General features: G+C 49.4%; 1 protein-coding gene across 3 annotated transcripts in view; it reads right to left on the reverse strand.

The window, feature by feature from the left end:
• The window catches only part of SLF2 (SMC5/6 complex localization factor 2), a 404,246-nt gene that overhangs the window by 214,526 nt on the left and 177,068 nt on the right, over nt 1-12,652 (reverse strand). The window lies entirely within an intron of this gene.

Consider the following 12,652-nt stretch of genomic DNA (forward strand, 5'->3'; position numbering starts at 1 on the left):
ACAAGCCGGGCTGACCGCACTTGGTTTGGACCTCTGACGGGTTAATGATATGAGGAAATGGTGCCGAATGCTCTCATTGGCTTACTGCCTGCTGATCGGTGTTCCACATCTCCGTTGATGAGGTTTCAGTGAGCGTTGTCCCCGTTTTAATTCCCGGGTCAACTGGACAGTCGACCTTTAAGTTATTGGATGTACCCAACACCTGTAGTGCACCGGTCAGCCTCCATGCCCATACATAGCGTCGACCTACTGGTTGGCTCGGCTGAGAGTTGGGAAACTGTGTGCTGGTGTGTCATTGCCATAATCTGCAAGCTAAGCCAGCACCCTAGCTGGGTGGACTGCCTAAACAGCCTACAAGAACTCACCATACTTTATTGCAAAGATGGTGTTAAGCCTTGCTCCTCTTGAAGTAACTATTTAAAATGCTTGACATCCCCAGAAACTGAGGTCTTATGTCTGGGACCAGGATTCTAGGAAATAATTAAAATTACCTATAATTAAAGAGGAGAAAAGGAGAATGTTTGTGTGAAAAGCAACAAGATATGGTGAAAGCACGTGGTGGGTGGGGGTCAAAGAGGTGAAGTGGCACCTTTCATGGCTGTTTTGTTTCCTGCTGTGAACATCTATTACTTTATTTTTGTAGAGTTTAGATGTTTTCTCTGACCTGGATTTGATTTTAGGTATTGATAAAGTAACACACAGACTTTAAAAGGAGCAAGAGGAAAACAGTGGAGAGTGGTGGCATTGTTTGTGGTTATTTGTTTACATCATAGGCTCTAGTACTATGCTTTGAAATCACCAAAGTGTAAGTACCTGTCCAATAGAAGTGCAAAACAAACCATATATGCGTGTTAGTGTGCACTGGTGTACATTGAGGTTTAAGTAAAGTGCACACTGAAGTGAAGTTAGGACAGAGCGAATTCCTACACTAAGAAATTGAAAATTATAGAGTTTAAGATGTGGCGTAATAAAATGTATATTGTTTGAAGAGGCTTATTCCTTACTGCTACTGTAAATTAACACAAATTGTATTTGATTATTGTGCTCCGATTTAAACTGTTGACACACATTTCAGTCGACAAGTGGTCCGCTTCTAGGTCCTATGCTATAATACAAGTTCTTAAATTCTTACTCTTTAATGGGAATCGCACAGCATACAAAGAGCTAATAAAAAAAGGGCATTAAGTACTCTAAGTCTGCAAAACCAATGTCTAAAGAGTCAAAGAAAATACCCCCAAAAAAAGAAAATACCAAGCAACATAAATTGGTTTTAACATTTCCAAAAGGAGAACTATATTATAGCTAAGGCAACAGTAAAAAAATACCTTGAGAAAATAGTGTCCTTCCAAGAGTGCTTATTCTCTGCACACAAAAAAAAAAGAGATAGAGGGTACAAATCAACCCAAGAAGGTAAGCAGTTTGGAGTGCAGTTGTAATCCGCATATACAATCCAAGGACTCTTTTGATGCTCCTTTTGAAGATTCTCTTAAAGCATCAGCAAAGCAACGAGCCTCTGCCCATTATCACAGTGACCATCATTCGCATATCATGCCATCCTCACTACTAATAATTGAATCACCCAAGTCACTAATCAAGGAAGCACAATCAATCATCGTAGAAGCATTATTTCAACAAAAGACAGTCAACTGATTAATAACCAATCTGAACACCTATAAACCAATTGTCAACATAGAGCCTGTTGAAGTGCCCTAGATCATGCTTCAGCAAACTAATTTAAGGAATCTAATCCTACTGGACACTGTATTAGGACAGAATATGACTATGAGAAGTACCTATGAGATTGAAAATAGCAGCTCTACTCGAAGCAAAAATAACATACTGTTTATCCACTGAAGAAAACTGTAACAGGACACCTCAACCCTGGAAGCTCCGGATAACTCAATGGACTTGGTCCCGGCGGAAGATTTCAAAGCCACTGGCAAGACAAACACCAAGGCAGGACATAATTTGATCAACATGGACTTAAGCTTCTCAGACACTGTTAGCTTGGATCCTACAGGGCTATACCTGAACCTTTCAATCAATCCATCACTTGATTTTTAGAGAGCTGCTTGTCACCAATGAGAGTATTCTGGCGCTGGCAGGGTCGAGTTGATTAGTCAAATTGCTTGGTCTGGACGAGAAGGGGCGGTTCATAGATGAAAGGGTAGCTCATTCCATGTCTTCGCTGCTATGTAGGAAAAGGAGCAACCTCTGCATCTGCCACGTCTGCGGGGGTGAAGGTTACAGAAAGGGATGCAGAGCAGAGAGGTCTGTTGAAAGTTCAGGCAGTGGTTTAAGTAGGCAACCTCACAGTTGTGCAGGGCGGTATGTATGGGTCAGGAGGTTGAACTGGCATGTTTCTGTGGAGGGAGTCAGTGGAGTTGCCGGATGTAGGGGGTGATGAGGGTTCCTCTAGGGATATCAAGAACAAGTCTGGTTGCAGCGTTCTGTATAGTTAGTTGGAGGGAGTGAGCTGTGATCCCTTCGTGGCGAGTGTTGCAGCAGTCCAGTCGACTGGAGAAGAGGGCCTGGGTGATGGTGTGTCTTGAGCTTTTCAGTAGCCATTTGCATTTCTTAAGAAGCATGCAGATGATGAAGGAGGAGGCAGCGATGGAGTTGACCAGAGTCGTCATGGTTAGCTTGTTGTCCATAACGATGCAGAGGTTCCTAGCGTGGGTCTAAGTTTGGAAAGACTCCAATATGGGCCCGATGGGGAGCATATGTTTTCAAAAATCAGTACCTCTGTCTTGTATGAGTTGAGCTTCAGGTAGTTGTCCTTCATCCAGTTGGTGACTGCCTTCTTGCAGTTGTGGAAGTTGGTCTTGGTGGCATCTTCGGAGAGGGAGAGGATAAGTTGTGTGTCTTCAGTGCAGGATAGGATGTTGAGTCCATGAGTTTTGGCGAAGCTTGCCAGAGGTGTCATAAGTGTTGAAGGGTGGGACTAGAAAGTCAATAAGACGAGCCAGATATGAAACAATACACTAAAAATAGCCCATGACTCAATGACTACTTTCATAACAGCCATAGTACAGGTTTAGTTATAAATGGAGATATATATACACACACACATATATACAACTGAAAGAAACCAACATACCGAAGTAATGCAATTCCAGAGATAAACTGTTGCTTTTGTGGAAAAATCCCTGATTAACTGGGGCTCTTCCCAAGTATATTACACTCAATAGAGCAGCAAAAAGAGAAAAAAAATGGACATGCTGGAGCATTTTACGTCAAAGGTATCTGGAAGCAGAAGAAATGAAACCCAACAGCCTAGAGCCCAGAAACTCTGAGCTGTTGAACAGCAAAGGGAGGGCAGCGGAAACACTAGTGGATAACAGAAATTATACATCATCTCTATATACCACAGAACAGCAAAAACCCTACTGAAAAAACGTCCACAACAAAAGGAAGTACCATTTGAATGGGTCCTCTAAAAGAAAAAAATGTAAAGAAAAATTAAGGAAATTAATGAAACAAGACAAACAAAAAATTATTTTGAGTCACACCGAAAAAATACAGAAAAACATCTCTACAATAAAGGACCTAATAAATATACACTCAAACAAAACTAATATGAGCCCATGCAAGAATGAGCGACAACTGGATTCAAGGATGATGAAATCAATGGGACACCAGACACAACATGCTCATAGCAATCACTGCACTAACAGTATTACACACAAAAAAACAGATTCTTTAGAATTCGGACCACCTGAATTTGCAAACGGGGTTGAACATTCCAGCTTAAAAGATCCTTATACCCATGTCACTAAAGTGCAAACAATAAGCAAAGAAGAAGGTGCCAAATGCAACCTTCCAACATCATCTCAAATAGAACAAATAAGAGTGCTTCAGTCAAACCAGCCACCAACAATAAGGACACTAAGGGAGCCTGAGCTCAAGGTAACGTAAATGAGTGTACAAAAGAATATTAAGTTAGAGAAGTTCATTAGCGGTAAAACCCATATGATGTATCATAAGATTCAACACATAACTACTGAAACTGAGCTAGAAAACACCACACCAGAAATTAGTCATAATGCTCCTTAAGAAATTATTGTTTAATCTTTTCACCCAACTATAAAAGTGAAGGGTAACATGACGCACAAGTTACTACTTATGTAACGATATATCTGTAAGAGACATTAGTTAGTGATAGAGTCCTTACCTTAGAATATCCCCAGGCGTCAGACTGGATCCGGAAATTTTTGCGTAGCAACACCCCTGCGCGTCGGTAGGCGTTGTCTGCGGCTCCGCGTCCGTCGTCGGCGTCGTTAGCGCCGGAATGACTTCGTCGGAGTACTTAGACGCCGCCCATGCGCGCTGATGTCAGTTCTGATACACAGCTTTTCCACGCCAGATACGCAGAGCCATGATAGAACCAACACTGGTGCCATGAAACTAGGGCCCTGAAAGGGGATGACCTTAATCCTAGATATCGGTTCGCAGAACGGGGAGGATGGGTGGGTCGGTAAGGGTGGGTCGGTAAGGAATCTATCACTGACTAATGTCTCTTACAGATATATTGTTACACAAGTAGTAACTTGTGCATCTGAAAGAGACACGTTAGTGTTAGATTCCTTACCTTAGAATAGATACCCCAGCAATACCAACCCCAGTGGTGGGTCTGCGAACAAATAATCACACCAGAAAGTCCTGGAGGATGGAACGGCCAAAGAAGCCATCCCTCCGGACTTGACTGTCCAGGCAGTAGTGTCTTGCAAACGTGTGCAGCGAGGCCCACGTATCTGCCTGGCAAATGTCCTGTAAGGGGACTCCTCGGCCCAGGGCAGTTGTTGCCGTGGCTCGAGTGGAATGAGCCCGCAATCTAGCAGGGGGCTCCTTTTTGGCCATGGAGTAACATGCCTGAATACACAAGATGATCCACCGAGAGATGGTCCTCTTGTGTACCGCCTTTCCCTTCTTCGTGCCCACGTAACCAACAAAGAGTTGGTCATCCACCAGGAACTGGCGTGTGCGATCCAGGTAATAAGAGAGCGCACGTTTTGGGTCCAGACGGTGGAGCCTCTCTTCCTCTTTCGAGGGATGCGGAAGCGGAAAGAAGGTGGGCAAGGTAATGGACTGCCCGATGTGGAAGGCCGTGACAACCTTGGGCAGAAAGGAAGGTCTTGTCCGCAACACAACCTTGTCCGGATGGACAGACAGGAAAGGTGGAGTAGAAGAAAGAGCCTGGAGCTCACTCACTCTCCTGGCAGAGGTGATGGCAACCAGGAAAGTAGTCTTCAGAGTAAGAAGACGGAGAGGACAGTTAAGGAGCGGCTCAAAAGGAGCACACATTAGATAAGTAAGTACAAGATTCAAGTCCCACTGGGGCATCACGAAGGGAACAAGAGGGAACATGTGTGTGATGCCCTTCAGAAATCTATTTACAATGGAGGACTTGAACAAGGAATGCTGATCAGGTAGCCGTAAGAAGGCGGAAAGAGCAGAAAGGTACCCCTTAAGAGTGCCCAGAGCAGAGCCCTGCTGGGCAAGGGAAAGAAGAAAGAGTAGAACTTCAGAAAGGGGTGCAGCGAGAGGGTCCACAGCCTTTGCTGTGCACCATGCCACAAATCTGTTCCACCTGCAGGCGCATACCGACTTTGTGGAGGGACGCCTGGCTGCCAGAATGATATCACAGACTTCGGGAGGCAAGTCAAATGGCCTCAACTGCCGCCGCTAAATCTCCAAGCTTGTAGGTGGAGACTGGACAGGTTTGGGTGCAGGACCATCCCCTGCTGCTGCGACAGAAGGTCCTCCAGAAGAGGCAGACGAATCGGGGGATCGACTGACATGCTGAGTAGCTCGGGATACCAGTATATTCGTGCCCAGTCCGGAGCCACAAGGATAACCTGGGCCCGGTCGCGCCTGATCTTCTTCAGCACTCTGGGCAGAAGTGGTACAGGCGGAAAGGTGTACAATAGACCGCAACTCAACTCGCGAAGAAAAGCGTCTCCGAGCGAGTGCCGCCTTGGAAATTCCAACGCGCAGAACTGATGACATTGCGCGTTCTCTTCTGTGGCGAATAGATCTAACCAAGGCTCTCCCATTGCTGAAAGAGGCCTTGCGCCACGTCCGAGTTCAGACGCCATTCGTGATCCATCATGCACCGAGGGCTGAGTTCGTCCGCCCTGGTATTCAGAGAGCCTGCCAGGTGTTGAACCACCAGGGTCACGCCCTGATGTTCCAGCCACTGCCAGAGGCGCAGAGCCTCCTGTCTGGGGCGAGCCCGCCTTCAACAACCAGTCGTCGAGGTAGGGGAAGACTGACACCCCTAACCTGCGCAGATGAGCTGCGACCACCGCCATCACCTTCGTGAACACCCGTGGGGCGCTGGTAAGGCCGAAGGGCTGCACGGTAAACTGAAAGTGCTCTTGGCCTACCGTGAACCGCAGGTAACGCCGGTGGGCCGGCAGGACGGGGATGTGAAAATAAGCGTCCTGCAAGTCCAACGCTACCATCCAGTCTCCGGGGTCCAGGGCAGCTAAGACCTGAGCCAAAGTCAGCATCTTGAACTTCTCCTTCCGGAGGAAGCTGTTGACGTTCCGCAGGTCCAAGATAGAGCGTAGGCCCCCTTTGCCCTTCTTGGGTACCAGAAAGTAGTGGGAGTAACAACCACACCCTACTTCTGGCCCAGGAACGCGCTCGATGGCCCCCTTGGCCAAGAGTGCCGTGTCTTCCTCTTGCAGAAGTTGCAAGTGATCCCCCGACATGCGGTGGAATTGCGGTGGCATGGATGGAGGGGTCGCCTCGAAGGGGAGGGAGTAGCCCCTTCGGACGATCTGCAGCACCCACCTGTCCGATGTGATAGTGCGCCAGTGGAAGTGGTGATGGCGAACCCTGCCCCCCCACTGGCGTCACAAGGGCCTGAAAACTCGGAAGGTTTTGAGGCGGGTGCTGTGGAGGGAGGTGTGGACTGGACGGCGGTTTCCACAGCCACCACCGCGCTGTTGAACATTCTGCGGCGCGTGGCTGGCGGCACGTGTGGGGGCGCCCCTTCTGTGGCCACAAAAGGAGCGAAAGGCACCCGTTTGCTGGGGTGGGGCCGAGAGGCCCAAGGACTTGGCCGTAGCCCTGGAGTCCTTAAAACGTTCCAGCGCATGGTCTGCCTTGTCGCCAAAGAGGCGACGGCCATCGAACGGCATGTCCAGAAGTGTGGCCTGGACATCGGCCGAGAAGTTGGCGGACCTCAACCAGGCGTGGCGTCGAACCGCCACCGTCGTTGCCATTGCCCTGCCCAGTGAGTCAGTGGTATCCAGCCCACACAGGATGGAATAATGCGCTGCATCCCGGTGAGTTTAGCCCGGACCTCCTCCGGACATTGTGGCAGCACGTCCGCAACCGCGTCCCACAGAGTGTGGGTTTAGCGGCCCAAGAGACAGACGGTATTGACAGACCGCAGCCCTAAGCTTAGGGACGAGAACACCTTCTTCTCGAACTGTTCATATCTCTTGGATTCCCGGTCGGGCCGGGCAGACGGGAACGCGGTCTGGGAATTGGAGGCCTGGATGACCAGGCTCTCGGGGTGGGATGGGTGGACAAAAAGCAAGGGTCGCCTGGGGCCGGGCGGTAGCATCTGGCCACGTTCCTATCCACAGGCGGACCTGTGGCGGGCTTGGACCAAGTGCCCACAAGAACGTCACACAAGGCCTCATTGAACGGCAGCAGAGGCTCGCTGGAGCTTGACTGCGGTTTGAGGACCTCAGTGCGGAGGTTAGTCCTCACGGCCGCGACGGGGAGCTCAAGGTGTAAGGCCTGAGCCGCCCTCGTCAACACTACACTATATGTAGTCCCCTCCTCCCGAAGCCACGGTCGGAGGGGAGACAAATCCAGTGTCTGGCGAAGTATCAATACCACTGGCCTCCCCAAGCTCATATGTCCAGTCCTGTTGAGACTGGCACTCCAGTGCCAGAGGGTCCTCGGACCCCTACCAATCTTCCTAGTCACCCGTTACCTGTAAAACAGGATTAACAGACGGGGCCTCCTCATGGAAATAAAAATCTCCAAAGGCCGTCGGAAACGGCGCCCAGCGGCGCCGTTCCGGCGCCAGAGTCGGACCAATGGGAACATTGGGGACGGCGTCCACCATGGGCGACACCCGTTGGGCCGGCGCCGGTGAGGTCGTGAGGTCGTGAGGTCGACCGGCGACGACCCGGATCCGGAAGCGGATCCGGTGAGGTCCTGCGGCGCCGGTACCGAAGTCGCCGGCATCGGGGCCGAAGCACCCGACCCGCTAGGGCCTCCAGTCGGGACCATTGGGCCCGGAGGCGCCACGGAACCAGACTGAGGAGGGAGGGACCTCATGGCCATGAGGGACCGCTCGATCTCCTCCGGCGTCGCGCCGTGCCGTGCCCTGGGACCCGAAGGTGTGGAGCAGGCGGCGTCGCTTGCGACTCCTGCTGAGCCGCGTGGGCGGTGTCGCCCGAACCCCCGGCCGCATCGTGCGAGCGTCGGGGTGGGTCGGAGGAAGGATGACGTCTATCCGACCTCTCATGCCTCTTACCGGAGTACTTGGAGCCAGACGACCTGTGTCCACTTCCGGAGCTGCGATGACTCCGACCCCGCGACTGGTCCCTCGACCTCCCGTGGGACCGGGATCGAGACCTGGAGTGGCGCGGGGCACCCTGCCGGAGCTCGAGCCGCTTGCGGGAACGCTCCCGCCTAGCCTTCGACGTCAGGGCCCGGCAGTCGGAGCAGGTGCGGTCGTCGTGATCGAGGTCTAAGCACTTCAGGCACCGGCGATGGTGGTCCGTAACCGACATCAGTCGGTCGCACTTCGAGCAAGGTTTGAACCCGGGCATCCCTACCGGCACCGATAGAGTCGAAGACTCGAAGTAATAAATGATCAAAAAGATCAAAAGTTTAGTCAAAAAATGACTAGGGGTAGAGCTTTTCCGGATCTGCGCTAGCTGGCGCGGAAAAAAGAAGAACTGACGTCAGCGCGCATGGGCGGCGTCCAAAGACTCCGACGACGTCATTCCGGCGCGAACGACGTAGACGACTGACGCGGAGCCGCAGACGACGCCTACCGACGCACAGGGGTATTGCTACGCAAAAATTTCTAGATCCAGTCTGACGCCTGGGGATATTCTAAGGTAAGGAATCTATCACTAACGTGTCTCTTTCAGATATACTGAAAAGTCTTGAATCTACTGTCAAATATTCCAACAGCAGCACATTCTAACAGTGGAGTTAATTCCTCAAAATTATGTAAAAGTGGTACCACCTGCATGTGTCTCACCCTGTGAAGAAGTGGCACATCCAACAAAAGGCACCCCTGTGCGGTGCTAAAAGTATGTAAAACTAGAGCGTTCTGTACCAAGCATGCTGATATAGATACGTGTGATCCTGACAGGTAGGGAATGTTGTGCTAAAGCAGGACAATTCTCTAGAGGGATTTCTTGAAGAAAGAGGTAGCGGCATGTAGAGCCTGTGGCGGATCAGCAGTCCGAAAGACAGAGCAAAGGGAGAAGAGGCAGCCCCATACGGTGACTGCAGGATACGAACCTTCCACAGGGGCGTGGAAGATCGGGCAATTATCAACAGCTTACGGAAGAGCATGTCCTATGGTGAGGAAGAAGACGCCTTGCAGAGTATGCTCATGACACAATGGTGCAGAACAATATCCAACAGACAGGAGGCCTCCAGGAATCAGAAGCCCCACAGTTAAAGGCAGAGTGCCAAAAAGTGTGGTTCACAATCGGAAACTAAGGTGAAGGGAAAGAGGGACGGAACAAAAATAAAAGCAGATAACTGGGACAGTCAAAGAATGTAGAGGAGCGCAATTACAAAAATATGACTACCCCACGAGAGACCCTTGTCCCTTACACTTAAAATTACCTTGTTGGGTGTGTTGGAGGAATGGGAGGTCCAAGAGCTGGTCATAAACTCTTATGACCGGACTGTATGATTGCTAAAAGAGATATAGCACATTGGTGGAGGTCTCTTGGTGCTCCATCCCTCCGGGAATGGACACAGGAAATGAAAAAGACTTATACACAGCAAGCGGATGCCCAGGAATATATGAAATCAGGGGCCCATGGCGGGAATCCTCACTGACTACAGAGAATCAAGACTCTAATGCATCCTCTTTCCTACAATTGTGAGGCAATCCTGAGTGGACTTTCATGGCAACAGCCCCAAATGAATCTCATCTTCATGCCCTTATCCGTTTGTGATATATATACACATACATATACACACACACACACACATATATATATATATATATTTTTTTTTTTATTTAATTTTTACGAAGGATCATACAAAATAAAACGAAACTTACATCGTTATCATTGCGTGATTCACTCAAATCATTTTCTGGCAATATAATGTTGAAACAATCGTTTTAGCATTGTAAATTGCATTCAGTATGCAGGGCTTTAAAACAATAAAGAGCAATAATACAGGCTCATGTAGTAAACATATTGTAGTTCTCTCAATCCATATGGTCGACCGGCCAACCCAGTTCTGGTACAGTTCAATCTGTAAGCTCCGGATGACCTAATAGATAGGAGCGGAGTGGCTGCCAAATATTTTAGGGGCGGGAGGCCAGAAGGAGTAGGGATGCATATGCACCACAGGTTGTATCACAATACAGCACATCTCTGAGCCATGCCCCAGCCTGTGGCGCCTCTGTTCCACCCCAGGACAGAGAAACTTGCCTTTTAGTCAGCACTAACGCAATAGCAGTGAAGCGTCTTATTCCCTTATTTTGCTGGAGCACATACTCCAGTAGGGCCAACAATGGCGTATGTGGGAATGTAGCCTCAACCATTTGGTCGAGGTGCCCAAAGACCACCTCCCAGTAGGCCAGCACCACAGGACAATTTCATGCCAAATGCAGGAAGTCGGTATGTGCCATCGCACATCTCTGACAGCATTCTGCCTTTGTACGGTCCATTTTGGCAAGCAACACCGGGGTGATCATACATTCTGTGTAGGCATTTGAAGTGTAGGAGCTTATGTTTGTAATTATTGGACACTAGGCCAGTCTGTTCATAGCAGTAGGCCCACATCTTTTCAGTCACCGGCTGTGCTAGATCCCTCCCCCATGCTGCGCGGGCCCCACACCCCATCATTGGCCGAAATGCCTGTACCTGCAGATGCAGTCGAGAAACTAAGTGCACACCATAGGGTGCTGTGATAATCGTTGTTAGTGGGGGAAAGTCTATAGGTTCCCCCGTCTGCGGGCGCAGCGCCCTGTGCAAAGCTACTCTCGTTCTATGTACAAGGAAGCGGTCTAGCATGCCGACATCCCATTCTGCTATCAAGTCAGTCAGAGTACGTAGCTTACCCTCCCTGAACATGCCACCCAGGTTGTGTGTTTGACAGGGGGCGAGTGCTCACTGCGTCAGCTTTTCAGTCGTGGTGGCTAGCCAGGGAATGTTGAGAATCAGTAAATGTGGGGAGTACAGTCGCTCTGACCCCAGGTATCTACGCAAACACTCCTATGCTGTGGTCTGCAGGGTATGTATCTCCGTTGGTGTTCTTTTCAGCTCATTGAGAAGGATGGAGGATAACTGGTAAGGGCAGGCTTGGGTGTGTTCAGGTCTCCGGAACTGTAAGCACGTGTCAGGATGGTACTAGAAATAGGCATAATGGGCCTGCGCAACTAAATAATACAGGTAGAAGTCGGGGACCTCGGATCCGCCCCTCTCAAAGGTTTGAGTAAATCTTCTTTCCCACACGCACCTGCCCTCTCTCCCAGACAAGCCTGGTCAGCAGCCCTCTAAGAATTTTTTAAAAGGAGACTAAGTGGAATAGGTATATTTAAAAACATGAATAAAAACGTGGGGAGCACGACCATTTTAATGACCGCGATGCGCCCCGCCATCGACAAGGGCAGCAGGATCCAGTGCTCTATTTGGCCAGATAATCGATCAATGACCGGCCCGTAGTTGAGCCACACTACCTCCGAGGATGTGTGGTGAATGATTACTCCCAAATACCTGGGGGGGTTTGTCGCAACAGCGCAGCTGGAACTCCATTGTGAAAGGTTTGGTGGCGTCTGTCAGAGGGAATATTTCAGATTGTTTCCAATTTATGACTAGGCCAGAAAAGGCGCCGAACCTAACCACTTCTCTCATAATGGGAGGAAGATTTGAGGCGGGTTTATGACCGAACAGAATGTAGTCCGCATACCGTGACGCAAGCAGGGGTCCTTGGTGGAATCCTATACCTCGCTGTAAATGCCACTCTTGCAAATGCCGCACTAGAGGGTCCATCGAAATGATGAAAAGTAGGTGCGAGAGTGGGCACCCTTGCCGAGTGCCTCTTGATAGGTTACATTTATCGGTTAATACCCCATTGATATGTAATTGTGCAGTTGGCCTGGTGTATAGTAGGTGGACCAGTGAACGAAAATTTTGAGGGAAGCCTAATTTAGTTAGTGCTGCATATAAAAAATTCCATTCTAGGGATTCAAATGCCTTTTCATCATCTAGTAATATCGCTGCGGCAGGGGGCTCTGGGCTGATCTGATTAATAATTGCAAACAGCATATGCAAGTTCACCGAGGTGGACCTGTTTGGCATAAACGCAGACTGTTAGGGGGATATAATCTGCCCAATGATGAGAGAAATTCGTGTGGCCAAGACTTTAGCTAGTATTTTATAATCCTAGTTTAGGGAAGAAAGTGGCCTGT

This window comes from Lissotriton vulgaris, chromosome 5 (assembly GCF_964263255.1).
Source record: "Lissotriton vulgaris chromosome 5, aLisVul1.2, whole genome shotgun sequence".
Lineage (NCBI taxonomy): Eukaryota > Metazoa > Chordata > Amphibia > Caudata > Salamandridae > Lissotriton > Lissotriton vulgaris.